This window comes from Lemur catta, chromosome 21 (assembly GCF_020740605.2).
Source record: "Lemur catta isolate mLemCat1 chromosome 21, mLemCat1.pri, whole genome shotgun sequence".
Lineage (NCBI taxonomy): Eukaryota > Metazoa > Chordata > Mammalia > Primates > Lemuridae > Lemur > Lemur catta.
The window spans coordinates 11,883,042-11,898,688 of NC_059148.1; the positions used below are offsets into that span (position 1 = coordinate 11,883,042).

The 15,647-nt window shown below is 54.5% G+C and overlaps 1 long non-coding RNA gene across 1 annotated transcript; it reads left to right on the forward strand.

The window, feature by feature from the left end:
- Nucleotides 1–966: 966 nt before the first annotated feature.
- LOC123625755 lies at nt 967–4,902 on the forward strand. Its single transcript, XR_006730637.1, has 4 exons — nt 967–1,029; nt 1,127–1,170; nt 3,155–3,310; nt 4,683–4,902. It is a non-coding gene; the product is annotated as an uncharacterized LOC123625755 (long non-coding RNA).
- The last annotated feature ends 10,745 nt before the right edge of the window (nt 4,903–15,647 follow it).

Sequence of the window (15,647 nt, forward strand, 5' to 3'; positions counted from 1 at the left end):
TTTATTTTTTCTCCAGAACCTTCCAACATATTATATCATTCATTCATTTATTTTGCTGTCTGCCTCCTAAGCTCCAGGAGGCCAGGGCTTTTTGTCTGTCTTGTTCACTTAGAAATTTCCAGCACAGTTACCTGGAACATAGTAGATGCTCCATAAATATTTGTTGACCTGAGTTGCATCCTGGGTGGACACAGTCAGGGACGGGGAAGGCAGGGTGGTCTTGGTGAAACGTGCCTTTCTGTCCTGCAGACTCCACTGCCCGGCCAGCCCTGGAGATCCTGGCTGACAGATGCCACCTGTTGGGGGCTGACTCCGCGGAGGACCCCACACCCCCAGTTACCTGCACATGGGGTAGGGAGGCGCTTAATTAAATCCTGGCCTCTCCTGGACAGAGAGCTAGTACATCTTGAAAGACCTTGACCACCACCAATAATAACAATAACAGCACTGGCAGCTAACATTTATGGTCGCTGGCCCTTTATTACCGGGTCTGTATTAAGTGCTTTATGGTGAATATCTCATTTAGAGCTCAGATCATTCTGAGACCCATTATACCCATTTTATGGCATATTATACCCATTTTAAAGATGCACAAACTGAAGCTCGGAGAATATTAATAGCAGCCCCACCGTCTCCCACCATTTCTTGGAGCCTGGCGCATATTAATAGCAGATGGCCAGTAAACAAGCGACTTTCCTTCCCCGCCCCATGTAAGGGGGTGGGACGCGGGGCGTCGGGGATGGGTGTGGGGGCCCCGCTGGAGGCTGGGGCGCGGGATGCGCGGGACGAGGGCGTGTGTCCCGCGCGGAGGACCCTCCCGCGGGCGACCTTTCCGGAGGGTGGGGCGACCGCGGCCGGTCCTGACGTCGGGCGCCCTCCGGCCGTCACTCGGCGCTCGGCCCCGCCCCGCCGCGGCTGCGGCTGCAGCGCCCAGGCCCGAGCGACAGTCGCCGCCGCCACCGCCGCCGCCGCCGCCGCCGCCCGGGACTGGGGACGCCGCGCGCCGAGCCATGGCTTCGGTCCCCGCGGGTAAGGGGGCGCGGGGCGCGCGGGCGGCGGGAGGGCGGCCCCGGGCCCCGGCTCCCACCCGGCGGCTGACCCGCCGCTTCCCCGTCTCGTCCCCCAGAGGCGGAGACCCGGCAGAGGCTGCTGCGCACCGTCAAGAAGGAGGTAGGTGGCCGGGTGGGGGCGCTGGGCGCGACCCCAGTGCAGGGGACAGCCGCGGCCCCGCGGGGAGAACGGTCTCCATGGAGGAGCGGCGCCCGGCGGCGGGGACGGCCACCTCCGGAGTGGGGCTCGCCTGGGTGGGCATTTACCTCCCGCAGGGCTGGGGGCATGGCGAGTGGGTTGCGGGGGTCTTAGCTGTGGGGGACTCCGGATGTCTGGAAGCTGTGTGCGGGGGCGCGTGCAGCCGGAGGGTCCTCCGGGTGCGGGGCACACCTGGGTGTGTCTGTAGGACCCCCTCTTGAGCAGGAGCAGGGGGTGGGTCTCCCCGATCTTCTAGGTGCGACAGCTCCTGGGGGGCTGGCAGGGCGGGCTGGGGGAGGGGCGCTGCTGGAGGGGTCTGCAGAAGGGGGCCCAGACTTCAGGAAAAGGGAGAGGTTCGATGTGGGAAAATAAAGCCTCCCTTCCCCGCCCCAAGTTCTCAGTCCTTGGAGCCACCAGGAGCCAGGGGACTCCCTCCCTGAGAGTCCCTGGTCAGCGGGCTGCTCCCCTGGTAATCAGGGTCCCCTCGCCTCCCCGCCCCACCCTCCACGCAGGAGGTGAGAATCAGACAGGCTCGAGCTGCCCCTCTGCCCCCTCCCTCCAGCAAGAGGGGAGCCCAGTCTAGCTTTAGGGCTCCTAGCCAGTGACCTCCCAGGACCCCGTAGAAGGGGACAGTTTATAGTGGGGGGAGCTGGGGTAGGATTTGGGTGCCCGGACTGTGTGGGCACGAGTGTGTACGCGCATGCACACGACTGCGTGGGTGAGGACCGGTGGCTGTGAGTGTGTGTGTATGACAGTGTGCATCTGTCCGGAGATACCCGTGTGTCTCTATGTACCGTGTGTACGTCTGTGTGTGTATCTGTTTGTGTGAGTACGGGTCTGTGTGCGTGCATTTGTGTGATGCGTGAGTCAGTGTGAATGAGTGAGGCTGTGACCGTGTGCGTGTGGGTCTTGAGTGGGTGTGTAACGTGTGATGCATGAGTCTGTGTGAATGACTAAGGCTGTGACTGCGTGTGTGTGTTGCCCCCTCCATGTCAGCCTGGGACCCCTTTGCTGCCATGTCTGCGTCACCTCTGAACCTCATGGGTCCTGAGCCCAAGACCTTGCATGGCTGCAGACCTTGTGTGCTGGCCTGGTCCCCGTGCCTGGTTCTCTGTGCCTGTGTGTGTGTGTGTGTGTGCGTGTGTGTGTGTGTGTGTGTGTGCGTGTGTGTGTGTGTGTGTGCGTGTGTGTGTGTGTGCGTGTGTGTGTGTGTGCGTGCGTGTGTGTGTGTGTGTGCGTGTGTGTGTGTGTGTGTGTGTGTGTGTGCTGGGAATGTCGGCTGTGGTGGCAGCGCTGAGCACCACCGAGGAGCCCCTCCCTGCACAGTGGCAGACAGCCACCAAGGGCAGCCTCCAGGCCAGGACCTGTTGCTGTCCCTCCCTCTTCCGGGATGTGGGTGTGTGTCTATGTCTCTGTGTGTGACACGTCCTATTTTGTTTAAAGAATCAGCTCTAGAGCTGCTTGTACATTCTAGCGTTTTCAAATAAGGAGACATGCAAGATATGTAGTATCCCTCAGAAAGGCCCAGAAGTTTTCAGCACAGCCCTTGCAGAGACCCCTGTGAGGAAACGGAAGGCAGCTCCGTTGAGGGCCTCTTTCCAACAAAACGCACAGACCCACAACATTCTCATGACTGTTTCAGGGCAGGGGTGTATATGGACCCACAAAAGCCTTTAGGTTAAAAACCTGCTGTTTTGTTGTTCGTGGTTTAACCAGATCTAGATGTAATATGTGTTTGCCGGATGTCTTTGCCTGGGGTGGGTTTGTTTTTAAGGAAATGGTTGGTTGGTTCAACTGGGGAGGGGGCTGTGGACAGAGCCTCAGCCAGGCATCGGGGGAGGGCGTGGGCTGAGGTCCTGCTTCCGGCTCCCTCAATGCCTTGCACAAGTCCTTCCCCCCCATCTAGGACTCAGTTTCCCCATCTGCAGACAGATGCATTTATCCCTATTTGAGGTCCAGTCTTTGTCAGTCTAGTTTGGATTCTGGGAAGGCTCAGAGAAGAGGAGCGACTTGCCCAAGAGCACCCAGCTAAGAAGGGGCAGAGTCTGGACTTACCACCCAGGTATGTCTGCGAGCTCTTACCCTCCCATACTGCACACAAGCCCGCCCCTAGCTATAGGATGCCTCACCTCGGGGTGTGTGGGCGGCATAATTTCCATTGTGCAGATGAGAATACCGTGGCCCAGAGAGGATGAGTCATGTTCCAAGGGCACAGAGCCAGTGAGGGGGAACAGGTTCCAGTCTTCTGTCTTTGAGCCCCCTGTTTAGCATGGTGACTGTTCCCTGCACCCCAAAACAGACCTCCCCTGTCCGTTCCTTCCTTTGCTTACCTCTTTGGGGGGCATCTCCCCCGGTGTTGGAGAGCTAGTCTCCGGTTGAATGGAAGCGAAAGAAAGTTCTTTGCTAGAAATCTGAGTGTCGAGTCGTGCCTTCCCTCTCCCCACCCTCTGGGTTCAGAGGAGCCACGTCTATGCCTGTCACAGCCTCGCCCAGAGACACCTCTCACCCTTCTCTCTAGAAGGGGTGCCTCAACAATCAACTTCTTTAGATAAAGAGGGCAGCTCTGCAAGCTTTGTCTGAGCCACTGCAGCCACCCAGGGCTGGAAACTCTGTCCACTGCTGACCTGGGCAACCAGGAGGAGGACCCAGCCCTGGCAAGGCAGGCCAGGAAGGAGCCTCGGGCTCACCCAGAGCTGGGTGCAAATCCCAGATGCATTTATTCACTGAGGCTGTGTGTCAGACACTGGGCTAGGTTCTGTGGATACAGCAGTGAACATAACAGGCCTCATCGCTGCCCTGCTGGGGCTGACATTGCAGCGGGGGGTGGGGAGAGAGACCCCAAGAGATATTCAGTCCCAATTACTAGGAGAATCACACACTGTGCACAGAGGTCTGGAGGGAGGTACCAGGTGCCACAAGAATGCAAAACAGGGAGAAGTGACCAGGATCAGGGGCCCAGGACAGGATGTTTAGGAAGGTGTGTGAAAGATGAGTAGGTGAAGGTGTGATGGGATGGAGGAGGGTCAGGGAAAACCATTCCTGGCGGAGGCATCCGGATCGCAGAGGCTTTGTGGCCGGACAGAACACTGTGAACTTGAAGGAATCGAAGTGGCTGGAGCAGAGAGGAAGGAGAAAGTGCAGCTGCAGAGGAGGCAGAGCACATGGTTTTACCCTAAAACCAAAGAAGAGGAATGGGGAGGACACGGGGAACAGGGAGCAGAGACGACGGAGCTGGCACTGGTTGCTTGTTCATTGCACCGTCCCGGTCAAGACCCGGCTTTACCTCCCAAGCGTCTGGGTTTCAGTCTGTTCATCATGGGGATGAAAATTATTCGCTTGGCAGGATAAACCGTGCAAAAACACCCCCTGTGTTAGCCTGAGCCTCTGCAGGGCAGGCAGGCATATTTTTTTTCTCTCTCTCTCTTTCTCCCCAGTGCCACCAAGGGAGAGCTGGAGACAAGGTGTCCTCAGCGTGGTTTCCTCCAGTTAAATCCAGCCAGCTCTATCCTGGCTCCTTCCTGGCTCGCTCTACCCTCCCAATGCCACCCCTTAATTTGTTTTGGTTCCCGCAGAGAGACAGCAGAGACTGGCTTCCCGTTGCCATGACAACTGCCATTAAAGGAGGCTGCCACGTGATGCCAGTTGATAACAGAAGCAAAGTGACTAACTGTCTTGTTTTCCTGCCTCCAGGGCTGGGCCTAGGAGGCCTCTTAATTGGAGGGGGGAAGGTGGGCAGCAGATGAGACCCCAGGAGGGGGGCAGGGAGCTGCGTTTAGCCATGCACACGGGAGCTCGGGGAAGGGCATTGGTTATGCATCCTTCAGCACAGACGCCGAGCAGAGTGAGTTTGGGGAACCCAGACTCCCAGCCTCTGGGTTGGGGGCGATGGGTTAGGAGAGAAGGGCAGGACATGCCAAGAAAACCGGCGGAAGATAAGGGAAGCAATTGACGTTGCTATGGAGACCCCATGGTTTTACTCCAACCCAGTGGTTCTTAACGAGGGGGATAGTTTTGTCTCTCATCCCTAGGGTGGCAAGATCACATACAGGTCAGCCCCACTAAATTTGACTTTCAGATAAACAATGAGTAAGTTTTTAGTGTAAGTATGTATTGCTAAATCTGTCAACCCTGCTCCAAGGGACATTTGGCGATGTCAGGAAACATGTTTGGCTGTCACAGCTGAGGGGGGGAGCTACTTGTAGGAAGAGGCCAGGGATGCTGCTCCATTGCAATGCACGAGGCATCCCTCCCCCCACCCCTCACCACCTTCACCACAAATACGCATCCAGCCCGGAACGCCAGCACTGTTCCGGCTGGGAAACCTGCTCTTGTGCGCCCACCGCGCCCTTCACCTCTCTGGGCTGGCCTGGTGCAGACATCTTATTATTGAACAACTCATTCTTGCCGCTTTAAAATTGTTTTGGATGCATATATGAGGTCAGAGGGAGAGCAGGGGAAGTGGCTCCTTAGCCATGTCATTTGGGGCAAACTTCTTTAGAATGCAGCTGTTTCTTACCTGTACAGTGGGCTTGGGCCACAGCAGGGAGTAATTGCGACGTCCCACCTGTTCATGCAGGGTTTGCTCTTGCTGGGCACGGCGCCAAGTGCTTCCCAAGCACCGTCTCCTCCACTCCTCACGTCCGCACTGCGAGGCCAGGCACCATCCCCTTTCCTCGACAGACAGACGAGGGACTGGAGGTGCAGAGAGGTCACATAGCTCACTCTAAGGTCACGCAGTTGGTCCACGGAGAAGCCGGGGTTCAAACCTTGCCAGCCTCTCAGGGGTAGCCCATACTCCTGGCTTAGAGAGGGCAACGGTGGGGAGTATGAGCTTCAGACGAGTCCCTGGAAACACAGTTTGGGGTCAGGACTGTGTCGGGGAAGGAGATGAGGCAGGGAACATTTATTCGTCCCGTTTGTGCAGGGCTCTGCATGCCAGGCTGCAGCATTTGGACTTGCCACAGCAGATAGCAGGGAGCTATAGAAGATTTATGAGCAAGGGAAGGTTTTGCTGAGAGCTCTCCTTCAGGAAATTTCAGCTGTTAGCAGGGACTAGGATGGACGTTTTTTTTTCTGCCAGTAGAAGAAAACTTCCTCCCTCCCCACCCCCTTCCTTTCGATGTATTTTCGGGTCTCTGGCAACCAGGCTTCTGGGAGCTTCTGGTAGTGATGGGGGTCTGCGGCAGGCTTGGGCGCCCTGGTTCGACGTGGCGAGGGTGGCAGGAGGGACCCAAGCTCTCTTGCTTGACTGTGTCTCTTGTAGTGTCTGGCTGAGTCTACCCCAGTGACCTCATGAGGTGCTCCAGGAGCTGGTGGTAGCGTTTGCTGCTGGCTGGCAGGTAGGAAAGGGCATTTTGGTCACCCCAGGTGCCCACACACAGTTGCTGGCTGCAGAACCCAGGATGGGAAATGCGGGGACCTGAGTCCCTGTCACAGTTCTGCCCCTGACAATCTGTGTGGCTCCCTGCAGGTTCCTTAGCCTCATTTTCCTGCTTTCTAAGTGGACGAGGCTGGACAGCTCCAGGATTCTAAGAACTTCAGCTCATCTAATTTGGCCAGTGTCACTTTCTGAGAGCCAAGTCTTCCATGTTTTGTCTACTGAGAATTTGCCAAGTCCATGTGCAAGCCTTGTTAAAACTCAGTAGCCGATACGACCTTATGGGGACCTTCAGTCCACTCAAGGAAAACCAGGGCTCAACTAAAAACATCCTAATGGGATAAATTTTTTTTTTAAATCAGCATATACTGAGCATTTCATATAAATGACCTTGTTTAATTATCCCAATGCCCCATGAAGTGAGTAAAACACCCTCTCTTATGGATAAGGAAATCAAGGCACAGAGATGGCAGGTAACTTGCCTAAGGCCACCGAGGTTGTCAGTGGTACAGCTCGGGGGGTCTGGCTCCAAAATCCTGCTCTGCCCTACTCTGGAGCTAGAACCGACATCCCACACATGGTTATGAGCTCCGTTAAGGGCGTGGAGTGGGGAAGAGGGTCCAGCTTTGGAACCAGACAGCCGTGGGTTCGAATTGTGGCCCTGCCATTTAGTAGCCGCGTGAACCTCTCTGACTTCAGTTTCCTCGTGTGTCACATGTCGAGGGCGCTGTCTACCGTGCAGCAGTGCAGCTGTGCTGTCACTGCCAGACAGTCAGCAGTGTCTATGGAGAGGCCAGGCACAGGGCTTGGCTCACCTTTTTGGGAGCAGGAGGGACTCAGTCACAGAAGAACACTTTGCTGCCCTTCCTGGTCACATCTGAACTTGCAGATGGTCTCAGCCTGGGATCTTGCTCTAAGCCCCGGGCTGGGGGTGCTGCAGCCCCCAGAGCAGTGCTGTAGGGGGCATGGGAAGGGCTGTGTCCTGAGGTCCACAGGGACAAGCTCTCGAGTGGGAGCCGGGGGGCTGAGTCTTGACAGGCTGTGTTGCCGCCCTGGGGTGGGCAGCTGGGTTTTCCCTCTGGGTCTGGTTGCTCATAGAGACAGTCCCTCGGCCTAGGAGGCCAGAGTCCCTGGTGAGTCCCTGGCCTTGCTGCGTAGTCGCTGTGCACCCCTGGGTGAGGGGGCTGAGAGTGCTGAACTCAGCTGGGGGGATGGTGTACTTTTTTTTTCTTTCAGTTATATGAGAAGATGGGAGATGAGTAGATTTTTGTGCTTTTTTCTTTTCACAACTTTGCAGGAACTCAGATCGTGGGTGTTCATAAAGGAGCGCAACTGTTCGTTTTGTAGGAAGGCCCCATTTAAAAGTCAGATAACTGGCCAGTCGAGGTGGCTCCTACCTGTAATCCTAGCAATTTGGGAGGCTGAGGCAGGAGGATCGCTTGAGGTCAGGAGTTGAAGACCAGCCTGAGCGACATAGTGAGACTCTTGTCTCCACGAAAAATAAAAAAAATTAGCTGGACATGGTGGCTCATGCCTGTAGTCCCAGCTACTCGGGGGGCGGAGACAGGAGGATCGCGTGAGCCTAGGTGTTGGAGATTGCAGGGAGCTATGACAATGCCACTGCATTCCAGCCCAGGCAATAGAGTGAGACCCTGTCTCAAAAAAATTTTTTTAAAATAAAATAAAAATCAGATAACTGAGGCCCCAAGAATTAACAGATTGGTAATACTTGGAGCATTGAATGAAATCCTTTTTAATTATTGTTATTTAGTGAACTATGCTTAATTAGTAAATTAGAATTATAGCAACTGCCGCTTACCAAACATTTCTTTAAGTGCTTTGCTTTATCTCATTTAATCCACAAAGCATTCTTCCAGGAGAGCAGGTGCAAGTAGCAACTGCTCTTTACTGACAAGGAAATTAAAGCTCAGAGAGGTTAAGAAACAGATCCAAGGTCACAGAGCTGAGAAGCAGTAGAGCAAGGGGTTTTAGTCAACTCCATCCACCCATTAAGTTGGATAAACCCTAATAAAACTAGCCAGGGTGATAAGTAAACATATAAACATAAAATGAAAAGGGAAGCAGAGACTTAAAAATGGGTTTCTTGGTTCAAGTGTTTGGGAAGTTTGGGGTGACCAGTTTCAGGTACAGCTGTATCCAGGGGTTCCAATGATGTCATCAGGACACTCTCTCCAGCTCTGGGCTGCCTTCCTCTGCGTTGTGTTTGTGCTCGGCCTCTCTCTGTGGGGAGGTAGAGTGTTTTCCCAGCAGCTCTAGGGGCACAGTCTGCCAGCTTGGCATCACAGCAAAAAAGAGAGCTTCCCCTTCCTAATGGTTCTAGCAAAAGTCTTAGGATTAGGTCTCACTGGACCAGACTGGGTCACATGCTGCTTTTGCACCAGGCACAGTAGGACAGATTGCTCTGATTGGTCAAGCCTGGAGGGGCGAGGGGTGGAGTCAGCCCTGTGGAAGTAAGGAAGGGGCACCAGAGGACAGTCAAGTGGAAATGACCAGACAGGGAGATGGAATCCAGGCAGACAAACACAGATGTCCACACCAAAGGGTGAGGCACCTGCATTTGGAGCTCGGCCTCTAACAGTGGAGGTGTCCTTGCCCGGGCTCTGTGCCTGTCTGTGTCCCACGTGCTGCCTGGGGACATACTGTGTGCCCAGTGTCTGCTGGATCAAGGACTTCTGTTCTAGGGATGTGCAAACCCTTGAAACTGTACAAGCACTCTGCGCTTTCCGTATGGAGAGAGGATCCTAAGCTTTCATCGGCACCTCTAAGGGGCCCACAACCCGAACACCCAAACGTGGTTCCGGATCACCCTGTGCATAACCAAGTACCAAGACTGGGTGGCTTCTAAACATCAGAAATTTATTTCTCACAGTTCTGGTGTCTGGAAGTCTGAGATTGCAGACTGCTGACTTCTCACTGTGTCCTCGCATGGTGGAAAGCGGGCGAGACAGGTCACTGGGGTACCTTCTATAAGGGCACTGAGCCCATTCGAGAAGACTCCACCCTCATGACTTAATTACCTCCCAAAGCCCCACCTCCTAATACCATCACTTTGGGGGTCAGAATTTCAACATGTGAATCTTGGGAGACACAAACGTTCAGCCCATAACACCCTGCAAGATGACGGGATACAGAGATGCGTGCGATAGAGTTTCCTGTCCTCAGTTTGCTCTGAAATGAACTAGTGCCTCCTGATTTCTAAACCAGTGAGCTTTCTAATAAACATAATAAATTTCTAATAAATAAATAAATATGATAACAACCCCTAAGAATAATAATTAGCATTTTGAGGGCACCCACTGTACTCCAGACCTGCCCTGTCCAATTTGTTAGCCACTAGTCACAAGTGCTTATTTACATTTGAATTAAATTGAATTTAAAATGCAATTTCTCAGTCATACTAGCCACATTTCAAGTGCTCAGGAGCCACATATGGCTAGTGATACCATGTGGGACAGCACAGGTATAGAGCATTTCCAGAAAGTTCTATCACGTCCTAGACTTCATGCTATGTGCTTTATATGCATTAGTGTATTTATATGCATTAGTGTATTTAATGGGAGGGTAAGTTGTATCTATTATCCCAATTTACAGATAAGTACTGTAAATTGAAGCACAGAGACGTGTAGTGAGTTGCCCGAGGTTGCACAGCTGGCAGGAGGTGCAGACAGGATTTGAAGCTGCCCTTGGACACGATCGATGTTGGACTGCTTTTCCTTCTAAGGTCAGGGGACAGAGGTTAGTCCATTTTCTGGTTTCCCTGTGTGTTTTAAGCAACCACCTGGGAATTCTTTTTCTTATTTTTCCACAGCTGCCCAGACCCCTCCCCCGCCCCAGGTTTGGGCAGTCTTCCAGCGGTTGGGTGTGTTCCCGAGTCTGCGTGCGTCTTCCTCACACATGAGTTGCCACTGGAGTCCGGCCACATGCAGTGGACAGGAGAGCCCTGGCTGGTCGCCAGGGTGTGGGCTGGGAATGAGAATGAGCATCCTGCAGGCGGTTTCTCCGGGAGTGGAAGGAGGCTCCTCCCTCTCCATCAGTGGCCCTGCATGGGCGTGCCAGCCTGTAGCACCGTTGTGCCCAGACGCCCCCAGGCGAATGCTGCAGAATCAGGCACTGGGGGAACCTTCTTGCCAGGGGATGTCTGAGCAACCTGGGCATGGCAGCAAGGGGAGGCCTGTTTGTAGGAACCCCCGCCCCAGCACACCCCTCGTTCCAGGTGGTGGCAGGTTGGCCGGTCCCCAAACTGTCAGGGAACAATGCCTGGCACCTATTTATAGCCAGCCGGTAAACCATTAACTGGGGCCAGGCTAGCAGCCACCGAGCTAGAGGCGTTTGCATTTCCTAGAACCCCCAGCCACCACATTTAGGGCAGGCTAAGGGGGGGCCGGGGAACACAGGAAGGATTTTTCTAACACTCTGGAGATCCAGTGGCCACCATGATCATTTCCTGTCCCCTCTGCTCCCCACTCCCGCCCATCGCAGGGGCTGCAGTACGCCCTCCTCCTTTGGCTTTGCTTTTGTTATCTGTGCCATGTGGAGGTGACAGGAAGAATAGAAGGGTGTGGGCAGGAGGGTGGGACAGGTCTGTCTTGGAACTGCAGGTGCGAAAGAGTCCAAAAAGGGAGCTTTGATCCATTCGCCAGCATCTGCTTGAGCTCCTGCTCTGTGCTGGCTCTTTGGCGGCCACTGGGGAGACAGCAGTGAACACAACAGGTGACGTCCCTGCCTGCTCGGCGCTGGCCGTCTAGGGGCGAAAGGCAGGTGGTGAACAGCGAACAGATGAAGAAGTCTGATTAATTCAGAAATGGATGAGAGAGCAATGAGGGGAGAGAGGGGCTGGGGCAGGCAGCAGTTTACATGGGCAGTCAGGGTGGGCCTCTCTGAGGAGGTGGCATTTGAGCTGATACCTGTGCAGAGAGCTGGGGTGGCAAGAACAGAGGCCCTGAGGCAGAGAGGAGCTTGCAGCATTGGACAAAAGCCAGGGAGCGGGGCATGAGGAGGAAAGAGATGGACAACAGGTCAGAGACAGACGGGGCCCCTGTAACCCGGAGTGTTCCCGGAGTGTCCCCCTGCAGAGGTGGCGAGGAAGGCTTCTGAGCTGACATGACACCGCCAGACACCTTCTCTGTGAAGGTGCCAAAGCCCATGGCAGGTCGTAGTGGGCTGAGGGCACGGCGGGCAGTTTGGAGGGAGACGCCTGCTGAGCGCCTGTTTGCTGGAAGGTCCCTGCCAACGTCCTCCATTAGTGGCAGAGTGACAAAAGGGCGTTTCTTTTTTCTTTCCTTTTTTTTTTTTTTTAGTGGACTTTTTTTTTAAAACAGTTTCAGGTTCACAGCAAAGTGGAGCGGCGGGTGCTGAGATTTCCCATACGCCCTCTGCTACGAGTGACAGTCTACACTGACACATCGCCGTCACCCGGAGCCCACAGGGTTCACTCCGGGTCGTGTGCATTCGGAGGGCCTGGACAAGCGTGTGACGACGTGGATCTTCCATGGCAGTGTCAGCCCGGCTGTTTTCACGGCCATAAAAATCCCGTGCTCCACCTGTTCATCCGCCTCCCCCCGCCCACCCCCGGGCAACCGCTGATCTTCTTACTGTCCTTTTGCCTTTTCCAGAATGTCCTACAGTTGCAATCATACTGCGATCGGCCTTTGCAGGTTGGCTTCTTTCACAGGTGATAGGCGTTTAAGGTTGGATATTTCCTTTTGTTCTTTGTTAACCACGATTCTCCTTCCGGAGCACACTTGTGGCAGAGAGAAGGGGTGCAGAGAGGGGGGAACTCTGAAAAATGGTGGCAAGGGCAGAGGTGGAGCTGGCAGGTGCCGCTGGACCCTGGCTCCGGGAGCAGGTGCGTTGGCCACCCTGCTGCTGGGGTCCCCAGGGCAAGCTGCGGGCTCTGGGGCAGGAGACCTTGATTCAGATCCCGGCCTCCTCACGAGTCGGATGGCCTTTGCCACTCCCGGGTCTGCTGCCTCAGTGGGAAAATGGGAATAATAACAGTGACACCTACGGTTGTTGCGAATCTTTGGGCTCATGTGTGTAAAGCACCTGCTTTGTGACAGGTTTGGTGCAGGACAGAGAGTCCTGGGTTTCAGTCCCGCCCTGCTATTCCCAAGCCTTGTGCTCTCAGACAAGTCATTTCACCCAAGCGAGACTTAGTTTCCTCATCTGTAAAATGGAAGGGCTAATTGTACCCATGTCACTGAGTTACGATGAGGATTAGGTGAGGTCATAGCACAGTGCCAGGCACACAGTGGACACTTTACAAATGAATGCTGGCTGTTAAATGTCTAAAACACTTACTCTGCAGTAGCTATTGTGTTCCATGCTTTAAATGTATTATTTTACACCTGTGAGGCAGATACTACTATCACCCATTTCACTGACGGGAAAGCTGAGGCTCAGAGAAGGGACATGGTTTGCCCTTCTCTGGTCATGCGTGCAAAGAGCTGGAATTGCGATTCTGGAAGTCTCCTCCCAGAACCGAACGCGTGCAGCAGGCTCTACTCCAGGGGCTGGGAAGAGAGGGGGAATCACATCACCTCGGGGTGGGGGGGCTCAGTGGGGAATGAGGAGAGGCGCATGCGACTTGGCCCTTGGGGACTGGGAGATTTTTCCAGAGCTGGAGACAGAGAGAGATGCAGGGAACTGCAGGAGCAAGGGCCAGGAGGTGGGAATCACGTGAGTCGCACAGAAGGACTGGCAGGTGGGACCGGAGCTCAGGGTGTGGGGAGGGACAGGAGTCAGCAGGGAAGGAAGGTTGGGCCGCACCATGGAAACAGTCACAGCTTGCAGGGTGGCACCACCCCTCCCCCCACCCCAAGTCTGTTCTGTTCGTGCTTTGGAGCTTCCTAAAATACTCCTGTCCCCCCCCCTCCACCAGCAGTGGCCCTAACCCAGCCCCTCCCAACTCTCATCTCCTGCTTGCAAATAAATTAAAGCATTAAAGCCTTCCAGCACTTTCCATAGAGAGCTTTCTCTGTCCCCTTACATCTGTTCCTTCCTTTGGCTGCTAGGCATCTGCGGGGTTGGTGACAAAGGGGGATTTTTCCCTCTGCTTTAGAGTTGGAGAAACTGAGGCTCAGAAAGTACATCTCTGCTTGTTCTTTGGATCTTGAGCCATCACCACCTCCAGGAAGCCCTCCCCAACCTTCCCCCCTACCCTGTCAGGTATAGTTTATTATTCTCATAGAACCAAGTTCTTTTGCTGCAGAGAACTGATCTCACTTTGAAATTATTTACCCATTTGTGTGAGTCAGTTTATGTCTTGCCATCTCGCCGGACTATAACCTCCATGAAGACAGGGACTGTGTCCGCTTGCTCACCCCGTGCCCGACACCCGGGAGGCACTCGAGAAAGAGTGAGTGAATGAACAGCAGTTACATGCTGGGAAGGAAGTGTGAGCAGAACTTGGAAGAGGGACATTTGGGGATTGGGCAGTCCAGGAAGGCTTCCAGGAGGAGGTAACACGTGGCTGAAGCTGGAAGGCTGAGTTGCAGTAAGCCGGCTGGAGCATGCCAGCAGAGAGGGGCATCTGGCAGCCTCCCGCGGGATCCCTCCAGGCATTTTAACTTAACCATCCTCCCGCCTGCCTGTTGCTCACACAGGTAAGAGTCAGGGTGTCTGGGGGAGTCACCCCACCTGCATCACCCTCCCTGGCCAAGAGCCAACCACCCGAGAGCCCACCTAGGGATCAGGGCCACCGTGAGTCACGGCTGAGGCAGCCAGCCTCGGAGGAGCAGGGGACAGCTCGGGTGACTTTTATTTAGACCTACTGTGTGCCACAGGGTGCTTTAAACCCAGGGTTCTTATGGGTGTTTATGTCCCTCCTTGAGCCAAGAATTTTTATTTTTCACATTTTAAAGGGCTGTAAAACCAAAAACCTATGAGACATAGACTGTATGTGGCCTGAAAATAGCTTTGCCAAGTTTCACAAATGGAAATTTAGCAAATAAAAATAATTTGCCAGATTGAGCAAATAAACATTCGGAATGCCTCATTAAATTTGAATTTCAGAGAAATAACCCATAATCCATGCACTACCCCGTGCAATATGTAGCACATACTTATGCTAAATGATTATTCCTTATTTATCTGAAACTTAGATTTGATGGGGCATCCCGTACGTGACCTGGCAGTCCCACCTCGAGCCTGAAACATTTGCTGTCGGATGCCGTACGGAGCAAGGTTGCCGACCCCAGCCTTAAACACCTACCTGTGTGACCAGGAGCCACAGGGGCTCAAGATGCTGCCTAGAACGGAGCTTGATAAGCAGTAGCTGCTGGTATTCGTGGTGTTGATACAGTCGGAGTGATCACCCACATTTATTGAGCACCTACTGTGTGCCCAGGTGCTCAAGGACTTCATGGGATAGATGGATGCTAAGTGGATAAACCCACAGGTGAGCTCAGGCCATGATGAATTCTAAGGAAAAGGACAAAGCAGGTAGAGATGGCAGGCATGAGGTTCTATTTTGGACGGGGTGATCAGGAAGCCCCTCCGACGGGGAGACCTGTAAACCACCCCCTGAACGAAGGGGCTGGGGACATGGCCGGGGTTACCACGTGCTCAGCACTCATGTGCCCGGCCCCACGTGAGTGCCCGGCACTGTGTGTGTCGCCCATGGAATCCCCTTGCAGCAGCCCCGTGGGATAATGCGGTGCCATCCCCATTTCACAGATGAGGAAACTGAGGCCAGAGGTCACCCAGCCCATGGCAGAGCTGCAGTCTGGCCCGGGCCTGGTGGCTCTCCCAGGTTCATGTTCTCACTTCACTGGGTGCCTCCCTTGATTTGGCCCCGGCTGTGCTCTGGGCCCTGTCCCGGTCCCTCTGCCCATGTTTTCCATGATCCTCACGACAGCCCCACACACAGGCACGTGGGTCCCATCCCTGGCTCAGAGGGGTAAACCCAGCACAGGGTGGGAGGCAGGGAGGAGCAGTAAGTTAATCTGGAACCTGGCAGCGTCCAAGGTGGGCAGTGTGAGGGCACCTGGGTGTGCACAGG